This window comes from Lactuca virosa, chromosome 4 (assembly GCF_052849685.1).
Source record: "Lactuca virosa cultivar CGN04683 chromosome 4, Lactuca_virosa_CGN04683_v6, whole genome shotgun sequence".
NCBI classification, from domain to species: Eukaryota; Viridiplantae; Streptophyta; class Magnoliopsida; order Asterales; family Asteraceae; genus Lactuca; species Lactuca virosa.
This window is the reverse complement of record NC_136429.1, coordinates 62657078-62669999: the sequence shown is the minus strand read 5'-3', so window position 1 is coordinate 62669999 and position 12922 is coordinate 62657078. Positions and strand designations below refer to the sequence as shown.

At 32.8% G+C, this 12922-nt stretch overlaps 1 long non-coding RNA gene across 6 annotated transcripts; it reads left to right on the top strand.

The window, feature by feature from the left end:
* The first annotated feature begins 847 nt into the window (after nt 1-847).
* Nucleotides 848-1944, top strand: LOC145109787 (uncharacterized). Of its 6 annotated transcripts, XR_013709213.1 has the most exons (5): nt 848-1019; nt 1095-1298; nt 1372-1479; nt 1624-1694; nt 1781-1944. It is a non-coding gene; the product is annotated as an uncharacterized LOC145109787 (long non-coding RNA). The 6 variants fall into 6 exon arrangements; XR_013709214.1 differs by lacking the exon at nt 1624-1694; XR_013709212.1 differs by having other exon boundaries at nt 1624-1944.
* Nucleotides 1945-12922: the final 10978 nt, after the last annotated feature.

Sequence of the window (12922 nt, the reverse complement as noted above, 5' to 3'; positions counted from 1 at the left end):
CAAATAAAAAAATACATTACCCTTTTAAGTCATTATCCCTACTAAATACCGCAATGTGATCCTTCTCTTAAATTAAGAATGAACATATGTAATTTATTATACTTCCATCTAGAAATGAGTTTTACTAAAATAAAAAGTCTAATGCTTATTCAAATTTCAAAGTCAAGAGTTTAAATATATTTAAGCACGGGTTTAATATTTTAGATGCAAATAACCATATTTGAGAATAAGTTATGTAGTCTTGATGAGAAAAACTATAAAAAAAATTCAATTCAAATAATGGATCGAATATTCATAATATATATATATATATATATATATATATATATATATATATATATAATTTTTAATTAATCATTATAAACTTATAGACAAAACTTCTATCTTTGTAAATTAATTAATTTTTTACAAATATTTGATTGGTCATATATCAATATCATTTGTATGATTGATTGTGTTTTTTTTACATTCTATTCAAATTTATAAAAATCTAAACAAAACTTATATCTTATTAATTTAATAAATTTTTATAAAAATCTTTTACCCGTGATTTCTACGGGTTGTAACCTAGTATATATATATATATATATATATTGTGAATATATCGTCAACTACTGCTCAAAGTATAGCCAAAATCCCCTATTATAATAAAAGAAACTTTTTGTCTACGTGTCATATTCTCTATGCTTCTTGGGTTCAAGTCCAATTACTAAACTACCCTTCTATAACTTAAAATGGTCAAAGATATTCCGTATCAATCCCGTAAATTTTGAAACAAATAGGTTGACTAACTAAATATGTTAATCCCTAAAACACGCCTTCTCCCCTCCTTTTTGCATTTTGAAAATCAAATCACACGACCATATTTGTTAATTGGTTTAACCTATTAACTCCATTATTTGTTTCGAAAGTTACTATTGAAGATTGTAAGATGAATGGGGGAATCTCTTCAGTCACCATAGTTGCTTGACGAACTAATTTCCCTCAAGGGCTTCTGATTATCGTTTGCTATATAACAGGTACCAATTTTAACAAAATTAACTCTAAATATTTGAGTGGGGAAATCTTTGATGAATTAGGTTTTTGGATTTTAGGGTTTTCAAAGCAAGGACAATACCAACACCAACACAGAAGGCTAGCCTAGCGGATATGAGAGGGTTGGCCGACGGCTTAAACGGACTAAACAGTTCTGCCATGATTGACGAGGAGATTTCGATGGTGCTAATGCTTTGAACGGACTAAAGTATATCATTAAAGGTTAAGTGTCGGAAGAAGAAGCAGGAAAACGACTGGCCTAGGTAAGCTTGTGTACAACTTTTAAAGCATGTTAGCCACCATCTCAACTACAACCATCACCACTCATCGTTGTAGGACCTATTTCTTAGGAGCATTGCATCAGGGATGCACCGATCTAATGAAGTTGCATACAATACGACAAAGAAAAATTCAGAATCAAATACATAGTAATTGCTTGCTCTGGTACGTGTTTCTAAATTTAGGCTTTAAATACATGAAAACCAAATATAACGTCCAATCCCCACATAATTCTAATGTTTTCTTTTTCAGTTTTATTATTCCTTCTCTAATTTTGTTGTTTTAACAATTTTGTTGTTAAGTCTATAGAATCCATGTGTCCCTGGTCAATGGGTTTGGGTGAGTTGTAGCTTGAATGTTCCTCTCATAATCACGGACATGTAATTTCGAATATCATAAATTAAAATCTAATTTGGAAAAAAAAAAGCTAGATTTATATTTATATGTTTTAAAATTGTTTTCACAGAGTGTTTATGTCAAGATATGCGGCATTCCATAAAACTTGGACCAGGTAGAAGGTACTAACATCTCACTTTTCTTTATTTCTCTTATAGGTATTGTACTTTGAAAGTTTATTCAATTATAGCATTGTACTTTTAGATTTCATTTATTAGGATATTGTAATGTGGAAAATATAATCACTTATAGCAATAAGGATTGATTTTATTTGAATATATTTGCTGTAATGAGTACTTTTTTGAAAATATAATGCTATAATAGGAATATATAAGAGTAAATGAAGAAGGCAATGCTTATTTTGACATTAAGACATGCTTTGTTTCGTAGTAACTTTAAATATTAGTTTATTGGGTGATTGCCATATCGAAAAAAAATAAGTTTTGTGGTGTGTATTTTTAAACCGTTTTTTCGATTGTTCACTTTTTTTCTTTCAAAGAAAAAGAATTACATGCACTATGTATTTTATATGATTTTAATGGGTTTGATGTTGAGCTTCTCACTTCTACTTTTTATAGTATGATTTTTGTTTGTTTTTGTTATTTTAAAGATTAAATACGACAAGAAGCTAAAATAATGTTTTTTTTTACAAATTATGAATATTATAACATAATTTGTTTTATAACGAGATTCTTAGAATCTTTTTTGATTTTCCATATAGGAACCAATTTAAGCATTAATTGTATATAAAATTAGTTTAAATAAAATCAACCAGAAATATCTCATTGGTAAACATTATTGAAATATTTATAGCCTTCCAAGTGAGTGGAACTAATTGTGTTAGTATTAAACTATATGATTTGTTCATTTATATATATCACCTTCAATTAAATTTTTTGTTTCAGTATTTTCCATCTAAAATAAAATTTGTTGTATATCAAAACCATAGCCCTAAAATCTAACACATACTCAGCGTCTAATCCTAATAATATTGCATGTAAATTTTGACATTTTAATTATAAATTTTAGAAATTTATAAATCATTTTAGTTTTTAATTTGTAATTTATGGTGTTGTGTTTATTTATTTTTATTACATTTCTATTATATTTAGTTTTTCGTATATCATTGTTATTTCTATGATTGATTTTGGGTTTTTTTTTTACATTCTAATCAAATTTATATTTTGTTAAAGAAATTATAATTAATTATATTGAATGTCTTCACATACATATAACGAATACCAGATATTCAAATAAAAATATAGTATTAGTTTTAAATAGTCAATATAAAAATCTAAACACAACTTATTTCTTATTAGTTTAATAAAATTTTATAATCGTTTTACCCGTGGTTTCCACGGGTTGTAACTTAGTATAACTAACATACAATCGTTATTTTATGTTGAATATGATGACAATAATCCACTTGCCTTATATAAAGACAAAACACTTTAATTTGTTGACCTCGTCATTCAAATCAACCATTAAAAAGAATCGTGATTAAACGAATAAATGATGCTAAGATACGAATCATGCAATCTTCAAATGTGTAAGGAATATGATTTGAAAAACGGCGCATGACAATTTAAAATGCAATGCATTTAAACTCAATTGATCTTGTCAATGGTGATATGCCAAATGATCGAATCGATATGAATAATGTCAAACCGTATAATCAAGTTTTTCATTTAAAAACGAAACACATTCTAGTGTATAAGATTCATGAATAGCCACATTTGTGTTGGGTACATGTAAATGCACACGTCGGGTCTAAACATAGCATGATTTTTTTTTCAAAATTAAATGAAATTCTGTAAACTAATACGAGAATAAACGAAACAATGAAAGTTAAAATACGATTACGATTTACAACATAGATTTCATACTACAAATTCCAAGTTTCCATGTGGTATGCATGGCAATTGGCATATGATGAAAAATGATAAGATGTTAATAGATTATAATAATAGGGAATCCATTTGACAATGACTCCTAATTCCCAAATTATACTCGAGAGCGAATTTGCAATATGCACCCCAAGTTAACAAATAGAGTTTACTTCATCAGATATATTGTTTTAAATATGTTGTATAAAATTGAACTTTGATGATGCAAAAAGATAAGCGCAATATTTAAATCTCGTTGACAGTTATATAAATAAAGATTGTAAATTGTAAATTTTTGTGATTTTTTATTGATATATGACGCAAAACGATCAGCGTAATATTTGAATTTGCAAGTGCTTGACAATCTCCATAGTATAGAGATGAATGGTAACAAAGGTGGAATCTAAATCAATATATATCTCATCAAGGTTAACCCAGGTAGGACGCAATTCTCCAAACCAATATATCCAACTTTATGGAAGCATGATTATTCCATCTATTAGCCACCCCATTAGTAGCCAATATACCACTATCCACGAAATTTTGTGCGGAAGAAACTATTGATTTTTTCATCGAATCTAACGACCGACTCAAGTGATCTACACACCTCATGGGAACAAACCCCTATATAACGATAACCAAACACAAATTTAGACGCTAAGAAACCAATAGATTCTTGTGTGGAACATCAATCTTTCAGTTTTAAAAGAGTAAATCATTTTTTTTTTTTAAATATTCTTTTAAAATTAATCATTTATGGAAAATATAGTCCCATGGTCATAGTCTTTAATAAATTCTAAAAAAAATAAAAATAAATAAATAAATAAATAAGATTTTAGTAAGAAGGTTGCATCAATTAATATCATTATATTAGTTCAAAATGAACCACTACAGAACAGTGGCCTTAAAAATGTTTATGCACTCCTTTAATATCTTTAATCCTTCGTCTAACCTAAATATATGTTAATATACATAGATTTGGCATTCTTCCTCTAACCTTAATATATGTTAAAATACATAGATTTGGCATTGAGAATGCATATTGAGTATTACGGGGATTCATAATCATCTAAGTCAAATATATTAATGACCAAAATAATCCTACAAAGGTTCATATTTGATGATTTAAGCATAACTTAGGTCCCGTTTGATAGTTGCTGACTGAGAAATGTCTGTATGGGTAAGAAATCATGTCTGAGTAAGATACCATGTTGTTTGATTCTACGTCTGACTGAATGGACTGACTAATGAAAAATGACCATTTTACCCTTTGCTCTATACAGTGATGTAAATTACACACAAATCCTTTAAAAATTCCAAATAAAAGTTATAACAGAAATCATTGTTTTTATAAAATTATAAATAAATTCATTGTTTTTCAACAATTTATTCATTGACCAAAATTGATACAGAGCAACAGTAAACATAAAAATAACACTTTGACCAAATTGTCCCTGCTCCATTTTTATTCCAGACCATTCCATGAGCATAGAAATTTGACCATATGTCTTGTAAAAAACAGATCCTCTCATCCATATCTTTAATAATCTACTAATTTTGAATTTCTTGATCCAGAAAAACCGATTGAGAACCAACAGACCTGGCATATACTTGCTAATCTTGAAATTAATCAAAAAAAGACCAACCTGCCCTTTTCTCAAAAAAATTCCGAATCAATAACCAAAAATGTTTACTCATTAATTAATAGGGAAAATGTCACTGTAGCACAATGAACTTATGTGATTTGTCTGACTTGACCAATTATGTTTTTTTGCGCATTAGGTCATCTAACTTTTACTGTACATGTCAATTAGGTCATTATCGTTAGTTTTTAACAATTCATTCGTTAACTAGTTATCTAAATTACATGAATGGCCCTTATGCTTTAAATTTCTTTCGTAGTTGGTCCCCTACCAGAAGGTCTCTTACTCCTCCCGTCTTAGGTACCCAAATCCTATCTTGGAATACCTTCAGTCCTTGACTGTTTGTATCAAACACTAACGTTTTGCCCAAACGTTCTTCCTTTCGGTCATTTTTCTCTAAAGCTTCCTCTAGAGCTTTCTTTATACTTTCCATAATTGTCGAGACAACTTCAATTCTCAACGCTCTTGGCCTTTTCTTTTCAAGGTTTACCTTTCGACTGAGAGCATCATCAACAACATTTGCTTTACCAGGGTGGTAAAGTATCTAACAGTCGTAGTCCTTGAGTAACTCTAGCCAGCGTCGTTGCATCATGTTCAATTCCTTCTGATTAAAGAGATATTGAAGACTCTTATGATCAGTGAAAAGTTTACATTTAGTGCCATAAAGATAGTGCCTCCATATCTTTAAGGCGAATACTACCGCTGCCAACTCCAGATCATGAGTGGGGTAGTTCTTTTCATACTCTTTCAATTGCCTCGATGCATACACTATCACTTTATCCCTTTGGGTCAAAACACAACCTAACCCAACTCCATATGCATCGCTATAAACTGCGAAGTCATCAACTCCTTCAGGTAAAGAAAGAATCGGTGCTTCACACAACTTCTTCTTTAACTTCTCAAAATCTTCCTTATGCTTCTCATTCCAAGTATAAATAGCTCCTTTGTGGGTCAAAGCTGTTAATGGAGTAGAGATCGAAGAAAAGCCTTAGATAAACCTTCGGTAAAATCCAGCTAATCCTAAAAAGCTTCAGATCTCCGTAGGACTTTCAATCGTAACCTTCGAGTTACAAAATAAATCCTTATTGAGGACTCCTTCTTCTTCTTAGAATAAGTAATTTCCTTCATTTATTGTAACAGACCGATGGGTCATGTTCTATTGATCTCTTATCGTATAATGCACTACTTAGACTCAGGTCTCTTAGAGACAAATTCCGGAACAGACTATACCTTCCTTCATGTTCTAATGTGATACAATCACAGTTCAACATGTATCATTTCTAACTACCAACTTCTTTAACAACGAGCGCGATACTTCTATTGATCGCTTTGATCATCTTTCACTTCAATCTTCTGGCTTAAGTCAAATGCTACATCGAACTTGGTTCTCTGAACCACGTGACATACTCATCTTAGTCGGACTCGATTCGATATGACCTCTAAGGTCGGAATACCAATCATCTTCTTAGTCATTACCGAAACGATGGTAACGGCAGACTAGAACAAGACGAAATCAATTACTAGCTCCTTGGTAACCTTGTGACTTTCCCTGATCCAAGTACAAGTCCTGTGCTTCCGGTAGTATAGGCTTCTACTACCATTCACACCTACTCATACTCGTCCCAAGTATTGTCTCGCAGTTCTCCAAGTCACCATACAAGAATTTCACATAGTCATTCAATTCATCAGAGGACAAAACCAGGGCTTATATTATTTCTTGAAACGATTACACAGAGGTTCAAGTTTACCCTATACTATGCCTCTAATAGGCTAAACGACTTGTTACTATTCATATTACTACTTCATAACTTGATCTTCGGGTATCAAGTCTTTACTTCTAATTCCTAGCATTGTTATTTGCTTCGTCGAGGATATTCTGAAATTCCCTTGACGTTGGCGGTGCGCTTGGCCTTGTTACTTCATTTTTCTTCGGACAGTCCTTAGAAATATGGCCTTCTTCCTTACATCCGTAACACACCCCCTTGGGAATCGTACACTCATCGGCGTAATGCCCAATTTCTCCAAACTTGAAGCAATTCACCTTCCTGCCATAGTTCCCAGAGTGTTTATTTTTTCACTTCCCGCACCATTTTCCTTTATCTCCTCTTTTGCCAGACCTTGAGAACATGTTGCTCTTGTTGGACCTTGAAGACTCCTCAAATTTCCTCTTCTTGCCAACTTCAACCTTGTTGGCGGTCCTATCATTGATCATTTCTTCAATAGACTTAGTTGTTGGGTTTTGAGCATTCTAACACTCCTAAGTGTACATGCAACCCTAAATACCTTGGATCTATGTTTTCTCTATTATACATGCAAATATGAATATTCCAAGGTATTACCCTATCTAGCATACAATCCTTGATACTTGGGTAATATAACAAGTTAGAATACATACATTTTTAATGAAGCTTGAAGTCTTGAACTTTAAGAGCTTAGCCCCAATAGTGTGGAAGCCTCAAGTGGAATCACAAATCACCAAAACACCTTGGAAAACCTTTAGAGAATATGGATACTTGGCTCACACTTTTGAAATCGGTTATTGCCCTCTTTAGTGTATCCACACTAGCCACTAGCCTAATTTCATGAACCATAAGACCCTTTATATAGTGTGCAGGATTAGGGTTAAACCCTAATACCCATGACCTTTCATTTCCTAGGATCCATGGGTTAAAGCTCCATGGACTATCCATGAAGACTTAGCCCAACCTAAATGAACTTGGCCCACTACACATATATATCTAAGAGTCCATATTTAATTAGTTCCTTTTGATCACTTAATTAATTATAAATTAATTCTTGATCAATACTAATTAAATAATATGATTATATCTCAATATATTAGAACTTATAATATATTAATATAAATCATAAATATACTATTCTCAAAAGACTATCCATATAAATTGTGCCGGTGAAGTGCAACCCAAATGGACCATGCCGGGTCGGGTCAAGTACATACCAAATATAGTTATGGACTTAGACATTAATCCAACAGTCTCCCACTTGGATAAGTCTAAAACTATTATTGAGTATGACTTCAAAAACCAACTGGCAATCGTAGCTCTTAAAGCCGCTGTCGAACTCTGATCTTGTCAACGAACTCTGACCTCTGTCAATGACTTGTCCATTAGATAAGGGATCATATATTCCTCCATTCTAGATATAATATGTACTGAGACATGGATTATAATCATTCTCTCTGTCCATTTTTTGTTTCCTGATTTCCGATTTATCATGACTGACTGATTGAACAAATCAAATCAATCCTGGCTTGGCCAAGCACTCACATGTGTCATCACCAAATCATCGAGGGGCCCATAGATATCGCTTTTATCCCGAAGGTAAAAGGAATGGATAAACTTCGACTTATATGGCTTGTTCTACTACTTGTTGAATCATACACAAAGGCACGTTTTATAACATCGAGTTACCAATGCGTTTTCGTGCAATCAATGTATAACCAACTCATAGTAACAACTCATATCTCTAGGTTTTAAGAATATAAGATATTATCGTCTCATGATCACTCGTGATAAAATCCATGAAGTGATTCAAATGAGCGTGGGTTGAATCCAATACTCAGAACTTATGAGCACTCATGAGTGTTGTAGCACCACTTTGTCCACCAACTTGGACCTCTACAAACCAACCCATGACAGTCTTGATTCATATCTACTTCCAACATATGACCGACTGTGGATGGTTTGAATAACTTAATCATTCAGGAAGAGCGACTTAGTTATTCTGGAAGTCAAAACATGCAAAGTGAAACACAAGAATAAATGAATCAAATATGGTATCAAACCCTATGAATATAAATAAACACTTTTATTTATCACCATACTGATTACTCATTATTCATTGTTTCGGTTTTATCAACTTTATACTTGAATTAAAAACACTAGTTGTCCCATGCTCCAAGCATGTACACTATGTTTTTCTTAAACAATAGCTTTGCCATACACCAAGTATGCACTCTATGTTTGTCTATGATCCTTACTTTGTGAAATAAACCAATTGAACATAATTTCAATGATTCTAATTTCACACTCCCAAATCCTTATCGAAAAATGTGAGAATTTCAAATTCCTATCATTTATCGAAATCTGTTTAGATTTTAAACTTATATGCACTGACCCTCCTGTAATGAATATGTACAAAGTCACAAAGACTTGTCAACAGTCATTATAAGGTATTCCAATGGAGATCAACTCCATGGAAACTAAGTCTCATATTCAAAGTACATTGCTTTGGACATGCTTCTTGCATTAAGTTTTCTAATCTTACACAGATAACTTCCACCTATGGAGACAACTCCATATTCTCATTTTGACTATCACTTCTGAATAAGAGATGCCTCTTTTCAGAATGTGTCAATATGGTCCTTCCAAAATTAGCACTATACTTCCAACTATCCCTGAGCAACCAATCTTTGGTAAACCTCAGATTGTCCTCGACAATTGCTTAATCATTTTAGTCATATCCAATTCTAGACCTTTTCCCTTCTTAATGCCTCTGGGCATTTGGAAAAATTTAGAAATGACAAATATTATAGCACATGCAATCGATCCTGTACCCAAAGCAAATGGTACACGATTCATGATGTCTCACATAAAGACATGATTCTAGACCAGTCTTTTGCTACAATATTTTTTGTTTGCCATGTTCTCAAAATTGACTATGAAGAGGGATGTCGTAATCATAATCGAATTTTGAGAACGCAATATATAGAATTTCCTTAAGTTGAACCAATCCAACATGAAATTCATATATATATTCTTGACTAAAGATGATTAAGATGCCGTAATCATAATCGAATTTTGAGAACGCAATATATAGAATTTCCTTAAGTTGAACCAATCCAACATGAAATTCATATATATATTCTTGACTAAAGATGATTAAGGTCTCAATCTAAGCCTTTAGAACTAAAATGAAGTATATCCTCTCCCTTAATTATAGCAAAACAACTTTTTCAATCCCTGCAGCCTCACGAATTGAAACTTTTGTTTTCTATAATTAACATTGCTAACTTGCAACACTAACAATAATTATCATGCTCCCACTAACATGATGATTATTAGCATAACACTTATGCTCCCACTAGCTTTGACATGTACTCAGAAATCAGCTGGACTTCTAGAAATCAATACTTTATTGACTTTCTTACCAAAGTTCAGATTTCTGATACGAAATGCTTTGATAAAACTTTATCAAAATCATACACCTAGCATGCATGAATGTCTAAACAATTTCAGAACTATGAAAAGGGATGTCGTAATCATAGTCTCAACTGTTTAGACCTTTTGCCATCTGCTTCAAATCTAATTGGTGGAAGTGTTTCCTCACCATCATTTTCATGAATCGGAGAGAAACCTTATGACCCTTAGATTTTATGGTGTATGTGTTCTTATCCATGTGAATCGTCAAAACCATAGTCACAAGACAAGGATAATGACAAATCCAAACTCATATGGACTGAACTTATGCAATCTTAACTTCTTGCCACCTGGCAGTACAGGGCCTGCCATTGCTTCCAAGTTGTTATGCAACCAATTGAGAACTTTCAGAACTCCTATGCAAAGCCAACTTTAATTGGAATGGGCACAGAATATGTCAACGCGATAGGTTATAAACCTCAAGTCGTGTGCTAGTGAAGAACCTCAGGTTTTATTCTTGATTAGTTCTTGAAATTCTTTTTAGGATCTTTAAGACTCCCACTATCCTCTTGACATATAAGACTATCTTGCCAAATATTCAAGAGATAGTGTGGATTCTTTATCAAGACAAACACTTCACACAATTGGCCTTAGTTGGTCTTTGTTTTATCCAAAACATCACAACTTACCAATTTCAAATGTACAAGAGTAGGACACTTTTACTCTTACATTTGACAAGTGTTTTAAACCTTTCTTTAAGATATGTCACTCAAGTTACAATCTTGGAGTATGACTCTAAGAACTGTTTTGGAACGAAGTATGACTCATCTTCCTGATCTAACCATTTCAACAATTCATGACTCCTCTTCTTAGTCATAAGAATGCACTAAGATGACCTTTAGAGGACTAATTGTGATATGATTTCTAAATCATTAAGATGATCACAAACATGATACTAAAGTACTCTCCCATCTTTTCAGATTTGAGAAACTTTTATCTTTCTGCCTAATTTGATTCTTCCCATTCGTTCTACCATACATTAAGACTTTTCCAATGTTTCAGAATTATACTTAAACTTGTAAGTATAACCATATTTACTAAACTTTAGTAAATCAAATAGTATTAACGAGCTTTGTGGTGGACATGACCAGTGCACAAGAATATGTACTCGATCCCTTTAGTCCTTCACTTGACTCACACATCCATGTGAACAAGTAATTAGTCTTGATTTTCCAATGCTTGAAAGTTCTCATTCATCATACTATTCAACTTGCATGATTCCAAGTTTCGGTCCAATTGAAACTTGGGTGATGAGGAACTTTCCTGATTTGGTAAATTTAGACACTACCACAAATGAAAGAATCAAATCCATTTTCCAATATTGCTGTCAGTGGAATCATATAAGCAACAATTTTCCACAAATGCCATTGTAAGGATACTTCAAATAAATAAAATTAAACAATTTTCTTTTATTTTAAAACTTTGCGGAAAAACTTATCCTTACAATCCACATGGAAAATTGTTGTTATCTATTCCTTAGCAATATATCATAACTTCTTAAGCAACTGCTCAAAATTCTGATGCGATCGAAATCCACCTTCGCGATCAGAATCATTATATACTTCCTTTAAGATTTCTCTCTATTCTTTGATTCTTAAAATATCAGCATGTGACCCAGTCACATCATGTAATGAGGATCTCAGAATAGAACTTAACAGAGTTAGATAATGGGCTCTACCTGATGTAGACTTTGACTTTAACATCCTTAGGTAAATTTGGCAGCTTTGCAATCAACGCCCCTTCCTTTGGCAAAATAAACATATGGACCCTTTGGTAATGGGACTATCTCAGACTTAGCCTTTCTCTTTACCATTTGGTCAACCGGGTTGACTATGGCCAATCCCTTTCCATTGGGAAGAGAATGCTTTTTCTGGATTTCCAGTGTCACCATTGTCACTGTCCATAAAGTTTTCGGGAAGTTGATCTTCTAATCAAATTGGCTTTACTATCGTTCCAAATCATTGTTGATTCAGCAGCACCAAGCAAATAGATATGATCATTAAGGTTCATGTCATAGTTTGTTTCATAGTAGTCCCAAAGGAACTCACTATGTGACTTAGAAAGTGATTGAACATCCAACTTTCTCAACACTTTGACACCCAACTCTCCCGGCTTGTCAATATGTGACTTCATATCTAAGATGTGATCACACATAGACCTTGCTTGCCATTAGGGCTTGAGTGACCTTGAACTTGTGGGTTAGGGAGAATAATTGGAGGAGGTGGAGGAAGTAAAGTTCCAAGAGATTTGGGAGGATCATAGATGTCTGAACCAGACATCTTTTTGGGAGATATTCAAGATAGTTGATCTAAAGTCCTTAATATAACACCCAATATGAAATATTAAGGCTAGGACCCAGCAAACTATTTTATAACTTGGAAGAGGGATGCCGTAATCCAAGCTATAAAATATTTGAAGGTAGGTGAATGACGATTCACCAATTTCCACCAAGATAAACGAAATG